The following is a 21,430-nucleotide window of genomic DNA, read 5'->3' on the forward strand; positions in this document are numbered from 1 at the left end:
AACCACCCCAGTTTTCAACTCCTGCTGCAATGTTCTGCAGATGATGTGATATGCTTAACTTGCTAATTAATTGCATATCATAAAATACTTTCCATGGATCTGTGAGCATCATTTCAGATTGCTGCAACTGTCAAGCCATCATCTTGGTTGTCCTTCTCAGGTCATGGAGGCAACAAAGGCATTGATCCTTTCTACGTACAGTGCAGGGGACAGGTGTGGCTACGGTGAGCACAGGTGAGTTTTGTAGAGGAGTTTTCCACAGAGTGTAAGGATGAAGCCATCCTGCTGAGCTCCTCTACCCCAGGTCCCAGGCCTGCATGGCCAGAGGCACCAGATGAACAAACTATGGACTGAATGAGTAAATTTCTCAGGTGTCTGGGGTCACTCCCTTACTGGGCTGGAACAAGGACATGACACTGCTCTGCATAAAAACAAGCGAAGGCAGAGTTGCAGAAGAGCATGAAGTCCAAGTCCATTTACAGGGAGAGGCTTCCTGGCTGGTTTAGTGATTTTAAATTTGAAAAGACAACCAATTTGTTCACATTAATATGTAGAGGGTTCACAAATCAAGGGACTTTTCCTGTTGAGGCTTATCACTAAAACTCATTGCAAGAATAACACAGGAGAAGTCTAAAAATCTAAAAAATGAATCATGAATAAATGCTACAACAACATTGACTAAACCAAGGTCTCTGTCTTCCTGGCAGAACCCCTTCTTCATTAAATAGGAAATAGATTCCTTACATAGCTAATTACTCAACAGTGACTCATTTCAGAAAATCTTTGTTATTTTTACTTCCTCTGAAGTGATTGAAAGGACACAACCAAATGTATCCATAGTCATTGGGTGTTATAAGAATGAAATGTGAATTGAGCAAACATAAAAAACAGGAGAACAAGAAATTGCAGAATAAAGGGGAAAAAACTTTGGATGATGCAAATGAAATAAAAAAAAATTTTAATGTCATATAAAAGAACAATATTTCCTGTTCTTCCACTTTTTTGAAGAATGAAAAAAAAATAAAAAATAAATAAAAGCTTTAATGGACAATACCTTAAAGGAAATCTGAAGTCTCTGGAAAAGCTGGGTACGATCACCAGTAAATGTGACTCTGAAGCCATGAGCATTTTAGCTTAGAAAATCTGAAATGGTGGAATGAACTAGAAAAAAAATTGTCTGCATTAGGAAAAAACTAAAAATATTAGACTTTAATAAATTTGTTCAAAACTTGACTAACACTACATTCACAAATGATTTACAGAGAATCTCAGGGATTAAGCAAAATCTCTACTAACTGCAAATTACTTTCTCAAAAAGGTTTGACTTTTTCTGCAGTAAAAAGCAGAATATTCTAACAACAGGATATGTGGGTGGTTACGAAAGAACACTGGGTACACTGTCAGAAAAAAAAAGTAGCTTTAATTCTCTTGGAAGAAATATTATATGCAAATTCTATACAGAAACATATCTGTATAGACTCTTGCATATTTTAGTTATGAAAATTGTATTAGTTAATCTACATGCTATTGTACCTGACCACCCTCACAGACTGTTCTTTGAACATCTGTCATTTAAGCCAATGGGTATTGTATCTTTTTGGGCAAAATATAAAACATGCTATTTGAAGAAGGCTGTATTGCTTGCAAAAGTTAGGCCTATCCAAAGGAAACAGAAGGTAGTTCAGAATCTGTAATCCTTGCATAAAAGTGGCATGGAAATATGAGGTTAGAGAGAGCAGGTAGGAAGCATCCTGTACTCAAAGAGCATTTTGCATTGGTGGTGGCACATTTCTTACCTTTCTGCTTTGAGGAAATAAGAACATGCCCTGCCTGTAGTACAATAACAGACCCCATCTCACAAACAGGTATGTCACAAACACATTTGTACCCTCAGCTGAGGTGTAGAACATTTTTACGGTAGAAAAATGTCAACATTACTATAACTATCTCAAGAAAACAGAACCTTTGTTTCTCAGCAGCAAGCCAACGTATTTCAGCTGATCATTTCAGAAGAGTTGCCAAAGACACCTACTTGTCATTCATTCTCTTTCCACATAAAACACCAGCTGAACAAACATTTTGGCAAGACAGTCACAAACCAGGACTTTTAGGTAACCAATAGTCTTTTGAATTTACCAGGTGATATGGATTAGACAGCACAGATTCTCTAAAACCACACCAGCTTCAAACAGAAGAATCATACTGCTTTGTACAAAAGAAAAGACAGCATTTCTATGTTTGATGGACTCCAAATCAAAGTTTATAGATTTGTTCTGTTGAGTAGGGCGTTTGCAAATGTGATGAACACATTTGTCCTGGAACCATGTTACAGAATGGCTGCTATAGAAAGGAATTGTCTGAATTTCAACATTCTCTACAGAAAAAAGAAAGAAATGGTTGGGGGGGTGTGCAAAGAAAATCTGAATGGAAAAACTCCTCCGTTGCTATCACTCCACTTTCAGAGGAAACATGCAGAGTACAGTATGGCTTAACTGTTTTCAGCTTCTTCCAATACTTTTTAGAACTGCAGCATCTAAGGAAGTAGAGTTGCAAATATTTTATAAATAACCAGTCAATCCAAAACCCAGCAGAAAGGGAAAGATTTGTTCTGAGAGAAGTACAAATGTCCTTAGCACCAATTCCCAGCAGCAGCATTCTGCAAACACTCTGTGCATGTCCTGGCAAAGGGAGACTTGCATGGTACACTGGAAGCTACGTAACACTTTTCATGGCTAAGAAAGACTTCTGTGCCTTACATGAAAGATTATATTTTCTGGTTTACATACTATTTTTTTTCCACAATACACACAAAAGCTACAAAACAAATAGTTTTAAGCTCAGGAACACATGCGTTACATTCTCCCTTTTAAAACAAAAAGAATCCCTTTTTCTAAGTTAGAACATGCAGGTTAAATGAATATTTTAGGGTTCAGTTATTTAAGTTTTCACTTCTGCCTTTAACATAATGAATTGTTAAATGAAGACACCACTTCCATTGTTAAAGCATCAGCAGGAAAACCTTTCTTACCTTTTTTAAGGTGGGGTGTGGTATTTTCTACTTCCACGCAGTCTTGCACTCTCTCTGAAATTGGTGTTTTTCTTTAATACAAGTGATCAGAAGTCAGGATATGCTGTTAGGGACCAGTGGTTAACATTCTCGTCCCAGACTGCCTAGGTATAAATGGAAAAGAAAGAACTTTAGTTCAACTTTTCTAGGCAAACCTAAGAGTGATGGTTTTGCATTTTCACTCTTTTGAAGGGTGCTTATAAGCTGAGCTATTCCTGTCTGCTACATCTCTTGTAAATGGTTTGAGATGTCTGCAGTATAAAAAGAAAAAAACAAAAGAGAAAGAAAGAAAAAAAAGATATTGCAACCTGAGAAATTTTTCATTAGCTTTGGATTTCCCTCTGAGACTTTCATACAAAATGGTCTTTCTTTCCCTTTCCTAACTAGTGAAATGGCAGCACTTTTTTATTTTTCCTTCCAGTGACATCGTGCAGTTCTAAATCAATTATATCTCAAGAAAAATATGTCACTGGTTTTACTGTAGTTTGGCTGAAATAAAAATGTCATATATGACTGTCTTAAAATGAAAAAATGATAACTTCAAAAAACTAAAATGTGAGCTTATAGTATCTTTGGTTTTCCCTCTACTAGAGCATGTAGAAATAAGTTTTCACTATTTTTTCTGGCAAAAAAAAAAAACCTGTAAATGCCTTTTTTAAATTAAAAACATATCTACTACAAAAAACCTTTAAGTAATCTATTTGAATACACTACAAAACAGAAAAAAAAATTAAACAGGTAAAAACAACTTGCAAAAGTGAACAAAGCAGCTAGATTTTTAACAGATTTTTTTCTTCTGGTTTCACTAGTTTCCAGTTTTACTTTGAAAAATTTAACTGTAATTTTGCCATTTTGACCTTGTATTATTCAAAAATTTCCTCCAATTATTTTACTACTTTCAGGGATGTCTATGCTTCCTTTTACATATGACTAGAAGGATCAGACAGGGAATTTGTAGCTATCCTATTCCTAGACTCTATCAGTTATTAAATAGTATTTGCTATATTCATTCATCCTTAAATCCTTAGGCAGCCACAAATAAAAGTATTTTGTTGTAATAATGTAATTAGTGTATAGGCTAAACATGCCCCATTTGACAAGACAAGGGTAAGTGTGTATTTGGTCCTTGGTAATCAAATCAAACTGCTTGCAAGCATTAAGTTTTTACTGCTGAAGTTCAAGGACCAAATGTTGGTGAGGGCTCTCAGGCTGCCAAGACAGATTATCTAGAATTGCACTTTTGCTAGCAAAGGTGCCTGAACAAAGCAGTCTGTTTAAGCTGAGAAATGAGAAATTAGCACTCAGTTGACTCTGTACCACTCATAATATTCAGAATGTCTTGAAGGTGTGAACAAGAGATGAAAAAGCAATATGAAAACATCCTGAGCTTGCCATACCAATTCTAAAAATAAATAAATAAATAAATAAAGGTACTCCTAATGCATATGACAAAATTGGAAGGACTCAAACTGGTGCTTTTGTGTAACCGGGAACTTCAGATGTGAAAATCTCATATATGCACATCAACCTCTAATCTAATTTTCACATGCAGACTCAGCATTACCCTCTATTTTCTGGGCACCAGATGCAGCATTGACAGTAGGATGTGCAATGGTTTGAGCATGGAAAGTTTGTGGCCTGCATCAGGTCAAGGTGGTTCTGGCAAAACAGGTAGGAATACATTTCCTTTGTCACCAGAAAGCATCCCCCAATAATCACCTGCCAGTGCAAAGATCTCTGTTAGTTCACAGCTTTAAATCCTGCTTGCACCTGAAATGCCTGACACAGCCTCTCGTGTCCCTGCCCTGCAGACATCGTGCTGTTAAAGCAGAGCAGAGAACATCTCTCAGGGTGCTCATTTCACATGTTTCCCTGCTCTTTCTGCACCTCAGTGACTTATGGCAATGGCTATGGCATCACAGAAAACAGGAGTTCATGCACCTGCAATAAGGATCCTGCTGTAACTGAGAGACTTCAGGTCTGGTGCCTTGCCTGCATCCCAAGGGAACCAGCAAATCTACCAGTCCATTATAGAGAGCCAGTTTTCATTCTTCTGGGTGAAGTTTGGAAGCATGGGAGCAATGGCACAACTTCTGAATTAGCTTATTGTTCTCAAAAATCAGAATTCAAAGCACTTTGAACTCCTGGGTATAAAACAGACCTTCATTGTTCAAGGTGCAAGAAAAAGAAATTTAAAACACAGTCAGTGTAAATCACTAAGCTCAAGATGCATACAAGGAGATGCCCTGGCACTAATCGACAAACAGAAAAGGTATTCCTTCTATTTACTGACACTCTTTTGATTCCCAGGGGAAGATGTGAAGACAGATGGATTGGGAAACATTTCAATGAAAAGGAAATTCCTGAAGACAGGCCAGCATGGAATATTTGGATCCTGAAAGATTATTTCAGGAAACTGTTCTATACTCTCCTTTTCCAACGCAGCCATAAATTCAAATGCAGCATTAGAAATACCTATTTCCAACACAGAAAACTAAGCAAATGCACATTCTGCATACACTTAGGGAAAACTACTGTATCTCACAGTAATAAGTATCTGATAGAAGCAATGATGCCAGACCCATGCAATTCTGAGCAGAATAGAAATCAGGAAACAAAAAGTAGCCTCAGATTTTGCTTGAGAACACAGACCTCTCCATTGTGCGTTTTATCTTTTCACAATCTATACTTTACCTCAACACATAATAATAGTACAAAACTTTAGAATAGAGAAAGCCATTATAAAGCAAGTCCCTAAAATACCTACTGTAAGGCTAGAGTTACAAGTGGTAAATTGATCATGTGGTCTATTTTCAGTATCTCAGACAATAGCTGTTCTTGTACCTAGTCCACATAGTTACTATTTCACCACACAGCTCAAGACTAGTAGACAATCAAGCATGGCAAACCATCAAATATTTGTCCACTAAAGGACCCCTAGATCTTTTCTCTCTGCTTATTAAGTACCCCTTCTTCTAAAAACATGCTTCAGCTTCTCAGGATAACTGAGTAACAGTTCAAAAGGAAATATGTTCAGTGTATCACAGGTAAATAAAATCGACATTACTCGTAGAACATTTTCTTAAATGCAAAGAAAGCCTGTGATTTAAAGAACAAAATTATTATCAGACAGAGAAAACCAACAGCAACTCCTGAAAAAGGCAAAAGAGTGTAGAGATACCTGCCTGTTAAAATACTGAAAACTATGACTCTGTTTCATATCATGAATAAGAAGAACCCTCTATGACTTAAATGGTTTCTTTAGAACACAGTAGATCACTCTGCACTAGAAACAGGGCTAGCACATTTTAAAATTTGATCCTCAAAATAATTTTAATAGCACCTAAAATTAATGCATTTAGTACACAGTTAAAATATGTGGAATATCAGTCGAAACATGCATTTTGTGTTTTCCAGACTACTTACTGATAAAAGCTTACAGTGAGTAGTTAGCTATGAATCCTAAAACCATATGGTTTATGGTTTGGATCAGAAGGGATCTAAGATCATTGAGTTCCAACTGGATGCCACGGGCAGGGGCAGGGCCACCTTCCACTAGGCCAGGTGGCTCAGAGCCCCATCCAACCTGGATGTGAACACTCCCAGGGGTGGGGCATCCACAGCTTTTCTGGGCAGCTTCTTTCCACACCTCACCTCCCTCACAGTGAAGGCTTTCTTTCCAATATCCAACCTAAACCTCCCCTCTTTCATCTTAAAGCCATTCCCCCTTGTCCTGTCACTACATGCCCTCGTGAAAAGTCCCCCCCAGGTCTCTTGCAGGCCACCTTTAGGCACTGGAAGGAGCTCTAAATTCTCCCTGGAGCCTTCTCTTTTCCAGGCTTAACAGCCCCAGCTCCCTCAGTCTGTCCTCATAGGAGAGGCTCTCTATGAAGTAGGAAAAGCAGTAAAATTCAGTAAAACACTTCTTTTAGGAAAGAAGTTAGTACTACAAGCTGTTTTACTAGCAAGTTATAGTATATTTTTGATACCAAGGTTTAGCTTTAAATTAAACCCAAAACCAAATGAACACTGAGGCACTTCTTTGGTGGCCACTAAAACCTTAATTTCTCTGTACCAGACACTGAACTCGTTCTGTGTTACACATGGAACAAATCCATTACTTTGGATTGCTGTCTTTGATAGTGCATCATTAGTATCCACAGCTGCTCAAAGCTGAGGAAATAAACTCCAGAGATCATATTAGATCAGATTAACACTTTATCATGGTGCCAGACCTGGGTTTGACTCTCCAGCCCCTGCAGTTGCACAATTCCCAAACATACATGTGCACACATACACACAGAGCTTTAGAATAGCAGAGTAAGTTTATTACTTACATTATTACTTCCTTCCCAAAATCAGAGGTTTGGAGTGTTTAAAAGGAATAAATCCCCTCAATACAAATACCACAACTCATTAAAGGAATAAAATAAAGCTAGCAGTTATCATCTGGCCTGCCCTTTATTAGGTTTCTGCAAGTTACACATTTCTTAACCAAAACATATATAGGAGTCAAAAGGGGCCACCAGGACACGACCAAATATACCTTTCCTATCCATCCCTCCAAATACAGTAGCAAATTATGTTTTTACTCTATATGCAGACAAAAGTTCCCAAACATGGTGGGCAAAATATATGCTCACTTCTCAGCCAAAATTAAACTCACATGTTTTCAAGAGAGATAAGTAAGAAGCTAAACATTCAGAACTAGTAATTAAAAGAACTGCAAATAACAGAAAATATAAAAATAATGTTTAATAAATAATATCTCAAAAAGGAGCACATGAATTCTGGGATAAGAAGAGCTTTGGTAACTTAGCATACCTATTATGATTGATATGTATTGTGTCCTAGAACTCCAGGGTATCACAAAATGTCATTTAATTCATACAGCTGCTTGATGGAAAAACGAGCAGTAAAAATGTTCTGCTCACAGTTTTCAGTAGAGGTAGGAGTGGCAGAGGTGGGAGTGGAGAATTCTCCCAAATCTCTTGACACCCTTATTTTCAGCCATGCATTGCAAGGAATCCTCTTCTGAGCTGCAAACCAGGAAAGAAAATAAAGAAGGAAAAAAAAAAGACCAAAAACCTCTGAAAAAAGTCTGAGCTGACTATCAGCAGTGTTCTGCAAGCCTGTATGTCTGAGCAATACACACAAGGGCAACAAGGTAGAATGATGTGAAGGCTGCAAGGAAGACCTCGCTCTACCCAGTGATATCCAGTGACAGCACAAGGGGCAATGGGCAGAAAGTGAAACACAGGAGGTCCCTCTGAGCATCAGGAAACACTTTTTAACTGTCAGAGCAACTAAACACTGACACAAGGTGCCCAGAGAGGTTGTGCAATCTCCATCCTTTGGAGACATTCAAAGCCCAAAGTCACAGAGTCCTGGACAACAAGCTCTAGCTGAGCCTGCTTGAGCAGGTTGGACCAGATGGCTTCCAGAGGTGCGTCTCAAACTCAGACAGTCTGTGATTCTGTGAAAATGGAGGGGAAGAAGCCAGGAAAGTAATCCCCACGATTAGGAAACAAATAATTGAAAACTTTCCTATTTTTTTTTCAAGTACAACCCTATTTATCACAAGCCAAACAACAACATAAGTAAATAGGATGAAACTGGATTAACAAACCTGCAGAACAATTGCTGTTGACATTGTAATTTCCCCGGGTCATGCTGACACCATTAAAAACTCATCTATCCTGTCAAGATTATAGAGATAAAATCCAAATGCAAGCAAAAGACTGGGTAAAAAGGAAGCTCTGATCTCCCAAACTACAGGGTAGAAATAGTCTTGTTAGAAAAACCTGTCAGATCTTAATATGAAAAATGCAGATTTGGCAGGATTGACCACCCTCTCTGTGCCCTGTTCACCTCTGTGCTCCCTCTCTTCCCTCCAGCCCAGCCAGGGGCAGGGAAGGTTAATTATATTAGCACAGATCAGCCTCAAAGCTGCATCAAAGACACTGGGAGACATCCAGACAGGTAAATGAGGCTGTTTGACCTGCATGATATCCCTGCTGAAAAGGCATGGAAGAGGGGAAACTCTCTTGGGCTCAGGGGAGCTTCATGGCAATGGGTGGGTGCATCTTTGCAATGACCAATGCACCACAGTCCTGCAGCACAGCCAGGGCACGCTGCACTTTTACCTTCACTGACACTGAAAAAGAACTGAACCAAATTAAAGCTTTGCCTGTGTTGTAGGATGCTAGAGAGAACTTCTCTGTCAGACCATCCCATCCTGCTCTCTGATCATGCCTGGCTAACCTCAACCTGTCCCTAGCCATAGGGACACAAGATCTTTCCTGCCCTATTTCAGTTTCCAAGAAGTACCAAAACACTACCAGAGCTTGCACAAGTGGGAATCGAACTGCACTTTATTGTGTGTCAGTTGTACTTAGACTGGCAGAATTTAGGTGTAAATTGCCAAGGAATAAATGGAAACCCAGGCTCTCCCTGTGCCTTTGTTTCTTTTCCACACACTTTATATGCAACACTGCATTAAGAAGACATAGTTTTTTATTTTTAAAAAAAATAAAAACAATAAATCACGTTCTTTTAAAACAACATATCATGTTCTTTCTCAAGTACCATAAGCATCTTCAATTAAAAATGGTCCTAATGCACTCTGAAAGACAAAATATCATCTATTACCATGTCTTTATTTCACCAGCAAGATCTATGGTTTTCCTTCTCTGTTTATTGTGCCAAGTATAACCTCTAATGCTTAGGGGGAAAAAACATTGCCTTTTTCTTTTCAGTACCTTAAATGATAATACAGGTCACCAAACACTGCAAGACTAATTTATGATGGCAAAATCCTCCGGTTACTTTTTGTCCACTAAATGTGTAATTCAAAACACCATTCTATGGTTACGTGTCATTCCTGACTATATAACCACACTATTTCCAGACATGGCTAGAAAAATTATTTGCAATATTATGTGACCAGCTTCCACTCCCATTACTTGATACAAATTGAATTCTGTGCTACAGGCTGACTTAAATGAGGCTGTAAAATTGTTTGTGGAATAGGATCCTGCTGTACCATAGTAAAAGTTATTTAAAAAGTAAAAAAAAAAAAAACCAAAAAAAACCCCAAAACAAAACAAAAAAACTTCAGTCAAATGAACTTGAAAGAAAAATAAAAAGGGAATGAAAAAGCCTAAGAAATGCCTGTTTGGGGAATGTCATATCACAAAGTGCACAGGCAGCAAATGCCTCGTGGAGTAATGGTGCCTAACCCTACTGTGTACCCAAGAGTACCCAAGATTATAGAGAAAAGGAAATTTTATTTCAGGTCCTCAGTCTGTGGAGAAATCACTAACAGTTTGTTTCAGGCACTCACTCATGCAGATATAAACTTGCCACTGCCTTGGAAGCTCTCTGAAGAAAGGCACTATATAATCATAAATCATTAATGAACCGAGTGACCTCATCTTTGGGTAACTAGAGAAGCTTGAACCCAACATTCTGTATAGGTAAAAAGTCTTCTAGTCAGCAGTGCCACGCACCAGTGGGCAGTAAACACAAGAGTATCCATCCTGATGTCATTGCAGATTCCTCTTGACAGGCTTTGTGTGTTTGTCTCAACCACTACAGGTCATGGGTGGCAAAAAGCAGAAGCTTCTGAGGACAAATGAGGTCACAGTTCAATAATTAAGAGTGGGAACCCTGCCTGATCTCTTTGTTTCATCCAAGGCTTGCCTGAAGTGAAGCATTTAACAGATGTAAAAAACATCTTGCTAGCTTTAGGAGGACAGAAATAGTAATTGTATCTAAGCTGATAAATGATGCAAGGCTGTTAACGCAAACCACCAAGGTCCAACCTGTGGCATGCAGCACCATCCTGGGGAAGATGGGGGTCAAACACAAACAGAAACTCAGTAACACCCAGCTCTGCCAGCCCCACCGAGGGACAGACCTATACCCCACACAACGAAGAGCATTTTTGGGGCTCTGTCCTTTCAGCCCAGATCCCTCACCTTTCACCTATGGCTGCAGCTGCTCCCCAAACCATTCACATGGAAGACGCAGGAGGCAAAGGCTGCCGGCAAAAGCCAGGAAAAAAGGGCAGCTGCTGGCATGAAGTCAGACAAGGAAAATGCCTCTTGCACATGGGTAAAGATGCTGCTACATGAAATAAGGATCACAGATCCAAAGTACCAGATCCAAGTCCTGTGAGTTCAAGGGTATGGCATTTGACAGAGACTTTTGCAGTGCCTAGAACAAAAAATTTGGTTACTCCAAATTTTTTCCAGTAACTACAGGTGTCTTAATGTTCTCAAGAGGACAGCACTCCTTTAAAGAGAATTTAAATGAGACAGGACGTGGTGACTGCAAAATCTCCCAGTGAGGTTGTAAACATCATCTCTGAGGGAAAGAAATCCAAAGGGAAAGATTTCTGTGGGGGGAAAAAGTGAGGGTTTTTTGGCAGAGCAGAAGAGATGTTGTGACTAGAAAAGTTAGCCAAATTAATCCATGCTGGACAATTCTTTGGGGCCAGCAGTTCTGTGACTGATCTGCTGCACTTTTAACTCTATGTAGAGAGAAATTACAGAGGGAGCATTGAACTGGCATCTTCATCATGCTAACAAAGCAAAAGAACTCAGCTGAGTGTTGTTCCAGCTGCATGCAATGATTTCACCTGACAAATGGCTTAAGCTGCCATTACTGTACACATAATAATTTGTTTTCCAGCTAGCTATACAAGCAACTGAAGTATTGTATTTTTCCAGCTTGTTCCAGCTAGTCTGCCCTAATATGACAATTTGCCTCTGAACCTGTGGTTGATGGTTACTGGCAGCCCAGTATCTCATCCCGACAGGGGTTTCAGTTCTTGTCACATAAAGTTCACATCAGCTTCTCTCATACTGATGTATCATTGCTTAGGCACTGAAGGGTCTGTGCTCCTCTCCTCTCTTGTTACCTGGAAATCAAGAATTGAGATTGCACAGACACTTGGCCCCCTATCCCTGCAAGAAATCTGTATGCAAAAAGCTACGTTGTCTAGATGAGATTACTATCACCAAGTGATAAATCAATAGTTCCATTCCTGAAGGGCTTGTAACCTTCTGTATTTTCTCCCTCACATATAAAAAGAGAGAAGGTAGAAAATGAAGTGCTGAGGACCAATAGTTTCCCTAATTGTTTCTGTTTATCCTAAAGATATAAAATATGAGATGTACTAAATATCAAGAGATGGGAAGGGATAAGGAAAGGAAATAATTTACTGTACTAAAGTCTGACAGTTTTCTATGAAATACAAGGATATATATTTTTTCTTAGGACTTTCAATGTTTGTTGTGTTCCTTTAATAAAGCACTGCATGTAGTGAAAGAGAAATTGCATGGGTGTTTGTGAAAAAACAGTTCTGTAAAACTATGACAAAATCAAAAGACTCAAAGGAAGTAAAAAAATCACTTACACCATTACCCTCTCATTTACTCTCTTGAAATGACCCACACCAAGTACCATGGAACAATATTTCTTTCAATTCTATGACACTTCCATGAATAAAATATATAACTTTTTCAGAAAGCACATTAATATCTCTCCACTTGACACTGAGAACTGCCCCTTATCAGCAGCAAAGTTCCTAAACCTTTTACTACCGGTGATAAGTAAAATATAAAACTGTAAAACATACATGCATGCAAAAATACATCTATTCACCCCCTCAGGCATATACACACAACCAGTCCTTGGGTTTTTACAATATATTAAAGAAAGCTTCAAACATCAAAGAATTTTTTACTTCCATTTCACAATGTAATCTTACCAAAATATAAATAAAAAGCTCCCCAGCTTTAGTCAGCAGAATTAAATAAAACAGTTAATAGGGCAAGAGACCTTTTACACAGGTTAAAACTAATTAGTATCTATTCAAATATCAAATATTGACTCGAAAGAAATGACAGCTCTGCTTGAAATTTTCTCTTTTTTTCCCACATCACCTATTCAGGGGCATATCTTGGAACACATTTGAAAAAGGCCAGTTTAACATTTATGGATTTGTTGAATTAAACAACAGAATAAATAAGAAATAATTTTAAAAGCTTCTTTCTCCTCCCCAAACTGCAAGGCCTTCCTGCTACATCTTTTTTAATCTCAAGAAAATGCATGTAGAATTTTATATAGTTATTTCAAAAGTTATCTTTTGGTAATTGTAGTGGGCTACAATTTCAGTTTAGAAAAGATGAATGTGTGCTGCTTATTATTCTGTGTCATGCTGTTCCTTCACTTAAATTGGTCTGTCTCCCAGAAAAGTGAAGCAAGATATGAATATCTTTACTCTGTTTATTTTCAAATTGGAAAATGCATTTTTTGCAGAAGCTATTCTTGTAAAAAGAAATATACATTAGATGCAAAGGACATTTTAAAAAGCAACCAGTTGTAAAATGAGTTCTTTAATATGAACTTATTAATAGGATTTATACCACAGCATTTAAAGGATTCTAACTGGATGCTTTTTCTAATCAGAAATTATCCCCATATTATAAAAAATTATCAGTAAAATCTCCTGGACTAAGTTTGCTGTGAACACCACACATCCTATCAAGTCAGTGACATTTTAAAGCAGTTCAGATCTCCCTTTCCAGGTATGGCTGGTTGTGCCATCAGCACCTCCAGTGTGACAGACAGAAAATGTATTAAGTGAATGAGAGATAGCTGTGAAAGCACAGTACAACGACAGCAGTGAGCATTTATCTTTGTCTTTTGCATTTTTGGGACATTGAATAAGGTTTCACTCCTGCAGATGTTTTCACTTACCTGGAAACCTCCTCTCTCCATGTGAAGAGATGTATGCATTAGGAAGCTCTCCTATGCTTTTATTCTCTAGGCTGTTGTTGCTCTAATGATACGGTTTGCATACTCTTCTGGATAAGCATTAAGTCTTTTTCTGAGTTTGAGAAGCATCCAACATGTCTTTGGAACTGTTATCCCAGCAGTAAGAAGTTGTGGATGGATCAATTTTATGGATCAATTTTATGTTTCTCATCCTTTTCATCAACATCCTTAAAAGGGCACCTCTACCAATGAGATGGTAGAAGGTAATTATGTCAACTGCCATTAGCAGAGACACTTAAATCTGCTCACTTTCTCTTGGTAAGAAGGTGTTGAGAGGAGAAAAATTGGCCGAAATTTGAAAGAAAACCCATTCAAGTAGCATGCCCTGAAGGGAGAGGAGAGGAGATGGAAAAAAAGACTGCTGTGGTATTTCCATGGACATGTGTGCCCTACCAGGCTTTTCCAGCAACACAACAAACCAAGACCACAGCTTCTCTGGAGGAGCAGGTTCTCCTGGTAGAGCTCAGAGAACCTGGAAAAGCCCACCATCAGCTCAGTTGCAGGCTCCACCTTTACATACTTAGGGCACATCCTGCAGAGCATGCTGAGCAACCAATGCTTATTTTGTGGTTATATCAGGATGATTTTTGTGTAATTAGGTACCAAGAAAAAAAAAACTTGAGTGTTTTGAATTGTGTATTTGATGTCTGTTTGTGTATGAGATGAGCCTGATAAGAAGAGGCTGGGTTGGGAAGTGGTATTTTCTCCCTCTGAACTGTCAAGAGGGAGGGAGAGAGTAGCTGGGTGGGCAGCTGCCCGAGATCCACCCACCACTGTTTGTTATTGACAGACAAAAGGTTCTTCACCACCAAGGAATTATTTAAAATGTAGATTTGCTTTTAGTTGTGCCCTTTTAAACCCAGACATCCCAACTCCCATAAGACTTTCCGTGCACTGACCTTGTATTTTTTTCTCTTAATTCTCCCCCTCTTCTGATAGCTAGGTAAGTATGGCCAAATGAAAGTGATACTGAGCACTAAAAAGGACACAGTTACAAACCATTTTTCCAGATGTTTAGAAGGTTTAGTGTTTGTGATAGTGGTATGTTGTGACATCAGAAAATAAAAACTGTTTCAATGACTTCCTGCATGCTTTCACTTCAGTACTTCAGATATTGCCCAGTGACAAATAAATTACTTCTCAATGATGCTGGAATGACCATGACGCTCACTAGGAATTAAGAAACCCAGCTGATGTGAGCAGTTAGATTGGAAAGAACTTTATAGGAAGTACAAACAAGTGGGCTGGGAGGGAAAACTAAAGTGACCTGAGTGCCAGCTACAGAGGCTGCATGTATATACCAACAGCAGGGAACATGGGGACCTGCTATGGCAACAGAAGCAGGTGAGCAGAGAGAACACCAGTGCTGATACCCCACTGCCAGCAGATGAATCATTTGGCTATAATTGGGAATGCTCTTTTCAACAGCTATTTTTAAATAAAATGTCTAAGAAGCTTTCACAAGATCTTTCATGCCCTATTTCAGTTTCCAAGAAGTACCAAAATACTACCAGAAATTTTGGTCCCAGAATATTGCTGCCAGGATCTCAGAATAGAAGGAAAATTTACATAAAAGCATGGAGTGAACATTTCCAGTTTGTTCCATCTTTGGTCTGGGTTCAAGGAGCCTAAATAGCCAGTCTAGCATGCATGCCTAAGGCAAATACAACTTCAAATCTTTGATAAGTCCATCTGCTCTTGATATTAAAAAAATTATTCCCTGTGCTAGAAGGAGTGAATGTTGGGAAATACACAAAATGTTTCCAAAAGATAGCTCGAGAGGTACAAAAGCTCATTTGTTTGAAACAAAAAATGAACAAATCTGAAAAATTCTAAGCTTCACTAGCAACAGAGGCAGTTTAAAGAATAGATTTGATCACAATTAACAAAAATATGCTTTTTTCCCATCAGTCAGTGTGTCCATTTACCACTTAGAAGTAAGAGCCTAAGGATTGGTCCGCAGCTTGCTGTACAATAAACCAGATAATCCTGTTAGAAAAGGGAAATTTAAAAAATAGGAAGGAAATAAAGCAAGAAAAAAGTAAAATTCTTAGTTTATATAAAAAGCTTTATACATTCCTACTGACAAATTCTGTAACCTGGGTCACGTCAAAACTAAAGATTACAGAATTGGATTCACCAACACAGTCTGCTGCATAGATTTCCTTTGGAGTCAAAATACTTCACATTAAATTCTGCTACATTCTGTAAAATTGTGAAAATATTTCCCTGGTTTGGTTTGAGCGGAACCAGTGGGTTTGCTTCAGTGTGATAGTCATGGGCAGGAAAGATGCTCCTGGCTGGCTCAATCAAAACAAAATAATCACAATTCCCTCTACCCAACTAGACAGTACAAACCTTCCCCATACTATAAAAAAAAAAGAAGGCTTGAAATCTAGAAGGCTTGGAAGTTCTTTTTTCACAAAATGAGCATGACACAGGCAATGGTAGCCGGATTTGCCCTACTCTGGAGACGTCTGGGACTTCTCCATCTATTATAGCAACTCATTTCACAGTTCTTATGTGACCCTCCTTCTGGACATCCTCCTGAGTACTCCAATAGCTATAATATGTCCCCTCTTGTCATCCAAGACCCAAACATAACCAACAAGCCATGCCACAGTGACTGAAGGCATTATTTTATCAAAAATGCTGGGATGGATCTCTTCCAGGTAAATACCAGCATATTCCTTCTAGACTTCTTAGGCTTTTTTGTTGCACTTTAATAGGTAAATACCTAGAATACAAGGAATTGGAAGAGGGTGCCAGACTTACTTAAATTTAACAGCTTTTAGAGTAACTGGAACAGAAGCTTAGTACATTTCTATAGACATCTGTTTCATGCTATTAAATTATTAGATTTCCTAGCAAAAGAGGACACTTCACTGAATTACATTTTGATCAAGAAAACAACTGATTTTTCAATTATATTACAAAGACAAAACTTTCTTGCCAGCTAATCAGTCACACAGGGTCTAGTTGAATGCCTGTCACTACTGGTGTTCCCCAAGCTATCCATCAATGACTTGGATGAAGGGGCAGATGCCTCCTCAGCAAGTTTGGTGATGGCACCAAGCTGGGAGGAGCAGCCAATACCCCAGAGTGCTGTGCAGCCCTTCAGAAGGGCCTTGCCAGGCTGGAGACATGGGCAGGGAGGAAATCCAGCAAAGGCAAGTGCAGGGTCCTGCAGCTGGGGAGGAGTGACCCCATGCACCAGCACAGGCTGGGATTGACCTGCTGGAAAGCAGCTGCAAAGGGAAGGACCTGGGGGTTCTGGTGGACAACAAACTGTCCACGAGCCAGCAGTGTGCCCATGGGGATGAGAAGGCCAAAGGTGGCCTGGGGGGCATTAGGAAGGACATTGCCAGCAGGCTGAGGGAGGTGATCCTGGCCCTCCACTCAGCCCTGGTGAGGCCACAGCAGGAGTGCTGTGCCCAGCTCTGGGCTCCTCAGGGCAGGAGAGACATGGAGCTCCTGGAGCAGGTCCAGTGGAGGGCAACAAAGATGAGTGAGGGATTGGAGAGCGATTTCTCTCTCTTGTGAGTAAAGGCTGAGGGAGCTGGGCCTGTTCACCCTGAAAAGGAGATGGCTGAGAATGGAACCCATCAATGTCTGTAAGTGTCTGCAGGGAGGGTACCAGAGGAGGGATCCAGGCTCTTCTTGGCGTTGGCAGTAGCACAAGAGGCAGTGGGCAGAAACTGATGCACAGGAAGTTCCACCAGAAGAGGAAAAATTTCTTTACATGTGGGTGACCAAGCACAGGAATAGATTGTCCAGAGAGGCCGCGGAGTCTCCCTCACTGGCGATACTTGGGAACGGTCTGGACACAATCCTATGCTCTGTGCTCTAGGATGACCCTGCTTGAAGCAGGGGGGTTGGACCACATGACATAATGTGGTGGCTCCTCACCTGATCCATTCTGTGACTTTATGAGTAAAGTTTCTTCCTGCAGAGGTCAAGTGTTTTATTTCACTCAAAGCCAATCACCACTAAACGACCACTTTACTCTAAATTCATCTTCAGTACTCGATAAAGGTTTTTAATTCCTCACAGGGAGATCACCTGCCATGGTTTAAGTATACCTGTGAAAAGGTATACTTAATATATACTTATATACTTAATATATACTTATACTTCATATTTTGATATATTGATTATTGATAGCATACAAAGGTTAAACATCACAAATATATCTTGAACCTGGAGCATATCAAGACTTCTGATTTGAAGAAAATTGGTGATTCTGCATGAGGCAGATCCTCAGGTGACAAATCCTATCCTACACCCTGCAGCCCTGAGAGCGAGACCTAGCTAATTATAACAGCACAAAAAAAAAAATCCCTCTCTGACACGCTCAGGGTCTATACACAAAATACAAGCTTTTTCACTAACAACTCAACCTGTATCAAAAGGGAAGAGGAAGAAATGCAAAGATGTATGCACAGGTATTAATGTACTCACACAGTCCTGGTAGGGACTGGGTTGAGCAAGTCCATTGCAGTAGTTAATTTGTGAGAGCTATATTTATGCCTTAATAGCATGACTGATTAGTTTAAGCCTTTTGTTGACTAAAAAAACCTAAAAACAATCTCTCAAATGCTTACAGAAATTGTTATAGAAGAGAAATCAATCAAAATATTCACATAAGCAAGGTTCACAGTTGTAGCTTTTAACGGAATGAGAGACTGTTCCCTTAGGTGTCTTTAACTTATAAATTGCATCCTCCTGGTTGTATGGAATATCTTCTCCAGGCATGAAGTTATTAATGGAGACAGAACTTTGAAGAAGTGCTTTAGAAAGCTTTCTTGCCCCTGGAGACTTGTCCCAAGGGATTGCAGTAACCAAATGCATTAAGGAAGCAGTCAAATACTCTCCAAATTCAACCTGCATATTTCCAAAGAATTCAGTTGCAGCCAGATTACTTTAGCTCAAGTTTCTTGTGCCAGAAAAGCTTTGTCTCCTTGCCAGAATTAGCCACTTAATTTTGGAAATTTCACTACACAAACAAAGGGAACGTGCGAAACTGCAAAGGAGGTGTTATCACCTCTATTCAACAATAACAGGCTGTGATAGATCCTTTCTCACCAAATTGCTGTAGCTTTGCAGAGAATTTTAATTTGGAAGCAGCTATTTGGATCCTATGGGCAAATAAGATTTAGAATTGTAAATCCATGAAACTCTGAACAAATCTCAGATGTTGGCAAGCTACAAAGAAATGGCTTCCCTTGTCTAAGATTAGTCTTGTTAGACATTTTTTATTGTTTTACTTTGCTAAAATACAAATTATAGATGCCATCTGGAGTGAAATGGAATAACTGTGATTGAGGGTAGTAACACACAAACAAATAGCTGTGACTCCTAAACCTAAGTCATTATAATGTAAGCAAATTTTTGCCTATTTTGACAAATGGTCATTGTTCAATCTTTCCTTCACTGACTGAGTCCATTCTCTTTTCCCTCACCAGCTGCTCACCTCAAACCTGGCAGACTCAATGCCTCCCCTTCACTGGAGTATGATCCAAAGGGTAGGCAACCTTCAGCACAGAGATGGCAGCAAGCCATAGGACAAGAAGGGTGGAGCCTAGAGAAGGAAATCAAGAACATTCTACTTTTGAAAATGTTTTCCTGCCTTGCCTCCAAACCAGGAACCATAGAGCACACAAAGCAAATAAAAAAAAAGCCTTATGTAATTATGGACTTGTTCTGCTATTTAAAAGAAGAGTGAGGAAAAGAAATGAGCTGTTTCACAGACATAGTGAAGGGAACACAACAAGAATGTGCAGATCAGGAGCTGGGTTTTAAAAGAACAGAAGAGAGCCTTAATATCTAGGCAGTGAAAATCTCTGCAGTACTGTCCAGAGCTACATCACACAAATCCCTAGCAACCTGAGTAAAGTAGGGCTCTAGCATCAAGAGTACTGGTTTTAAGAGTACTTGGTTTAAATGTACTTGTTTTTTCCTCATTATTCAGCATGCTACTCGTGTATCACTCACTCATAGAATCCACTCTAGCAAGAATTATTACATTTTCCAGATCTGCTTGTTCTGAGTGTTTGCCTGCAGAGCTGTCCTCCCAAAAATCATTATTCTTGAACAGTTACATGAGAACAACATATTAACGATGATCTTGGTAGCAAAACACCATTAAAATATTTTGCATATTAACTAGAGTCTGAAGAAGGTCTGGAAGCACATCTAAATGCCAGAGTATAAAGCAATGTTGGGAGAAAGCTCTGCTGAGAGCTCTCTGCTCCAGTGTAGTCCATGCACAGATCCACTTACACATTAGGAGAGGCTTGAGGAGGCAAGTGTTAATGTTCTCTCAGGAGAATATCTCAAGCAGTACCCTAATTACTATGCAGGACTAGTAAATCCTACATGAATGTTCACAAACTATGAACTACGGATATGGAAAAGGAATGTGGCTTTAGCTATTTATTTTGTGAAGGCAGTAGAAGGAGCCATGACATCATGTCATGCCTCTTACAACATTTGAAATCTGGACTCTAGAGCAAGTAGACTTTGCATTCCTCCAGCATTTAAAAAAAGCAGAAACCCCTTCCCTGTTGCCTGGATTTAATTCCCCATGAGTGAGCAGCCAGCTTCTTCTGAAACAATTCAAAATAATCCTCAGGACAGAACAGGTTGGGTGAAAAGGTCAACCAGGACAAGAAAAGTTGTACAAAGCCTTCCTGTCAAGACAGTTTGTGCTAAATTAACTACAGACCAATCAGGACAGAAACAGACAGACTTCTAGGAAGAAACAAAACCTGTTTGAGACTTGCACCCAGTGTTCAGACACAGTTTGTTTTTAAACACTCCAACTTAGATCTCTATTTCATTCTGAAAACTGACTCCTGAAAACTGGTGGGGAAGGGAAGGTCAAGGGCAAGAAACATGACATTAAAGGTAAAAGGTATTGTATCTGCCCATAATAGATGAACTCTGCTTTCTGAGCTGAATTTTTCCCAAACACTGTTGCTAAAATACCTACCATTCAACTGTTTCCATAAGTGTTTTAATTTTTACTTATTTTCAATTTTAAGAAAGAGTAATTACATTTTTCATTCAAAATCTTTCCCAAGAATTTCTGTTGCCTTCATCTCCAGAGGTTACAAGCTTATCTTGGCAATAAGGAGATATTATCAATGTTCCTTATTTAGGCCAGTAGCAAGATACTTCTGTCACCTCACCCTGAATTAATTTTAGCCATCATGACAGGGGTACCTGTAAACAGCTCTTCAGGCAGAAATCCCCAAATGTATTTACAATGGGAAGGATTTAGCACAAGCACGTTCATCTCCTTTACTGGAAACAAAATAGGAATAGCAGCACTTAAAGACAATATGTAAGGGTATTTAAACAAGAATAGCTCCTGAGTGCAATAAGTACTTCATGCTCCCATGAGCTACAAATCAGTTGCGGCCCACTGAACCATCTGCTCTCACAGCAGCTTCCAGCCTGCCTCTCTCACTGCACTGCAGTGTGGGTTGTGCTGCTCCCAGAAAGGATTTG

The 21,430-nt window shown here is 39.2% G+C and overlaps 1 protein-coding gene across 3 annotated transcripts in view; it reads right to left on the minus strand.

Annotated features, from left to right (window-relative positions):
• Nucleotides 1–21,430, minus strand: part of CRACD (capping protein inhibiting regulator of actin dynamics) — a 132,608-nt gene that overhangs the window by 66,376 nt on the left and 44,802 nt on the right. For 2 of the 3 annotated variants that reach the window (XM_058803036.1, XM_058803034.1), the window contains exon 2: nucleotides 3,029–3,171. The gene's annotated coding sequence lies outside the window, so the exon portion shown is untranslated. Of the gene's footprint in view, nucleotides 1–1,054; nucleotides 1,162–3,028; nucleotides 3,172–21,430 lie in introns of all 3 variants that reach the window. The other variant, XM_058803035.1, reaches the window with a different exon arrangement.

This window comes from Ammospiza caudacuta, chromosome 4 (genome assembly GCF_027887145.1).
Source record: "Ammospiza caudacuta isolate bAmmCau1 chromosome 4, bAmmCau1.pri, whole genome shotgun sequence".
In the NCBI taxonomy this organism is placed as follows: Eukaryota; Metazoa; Chordata; class Aves; order Passeriformes; family Passerellidae; genus Ammospiza; species Ammospiza caudacuta.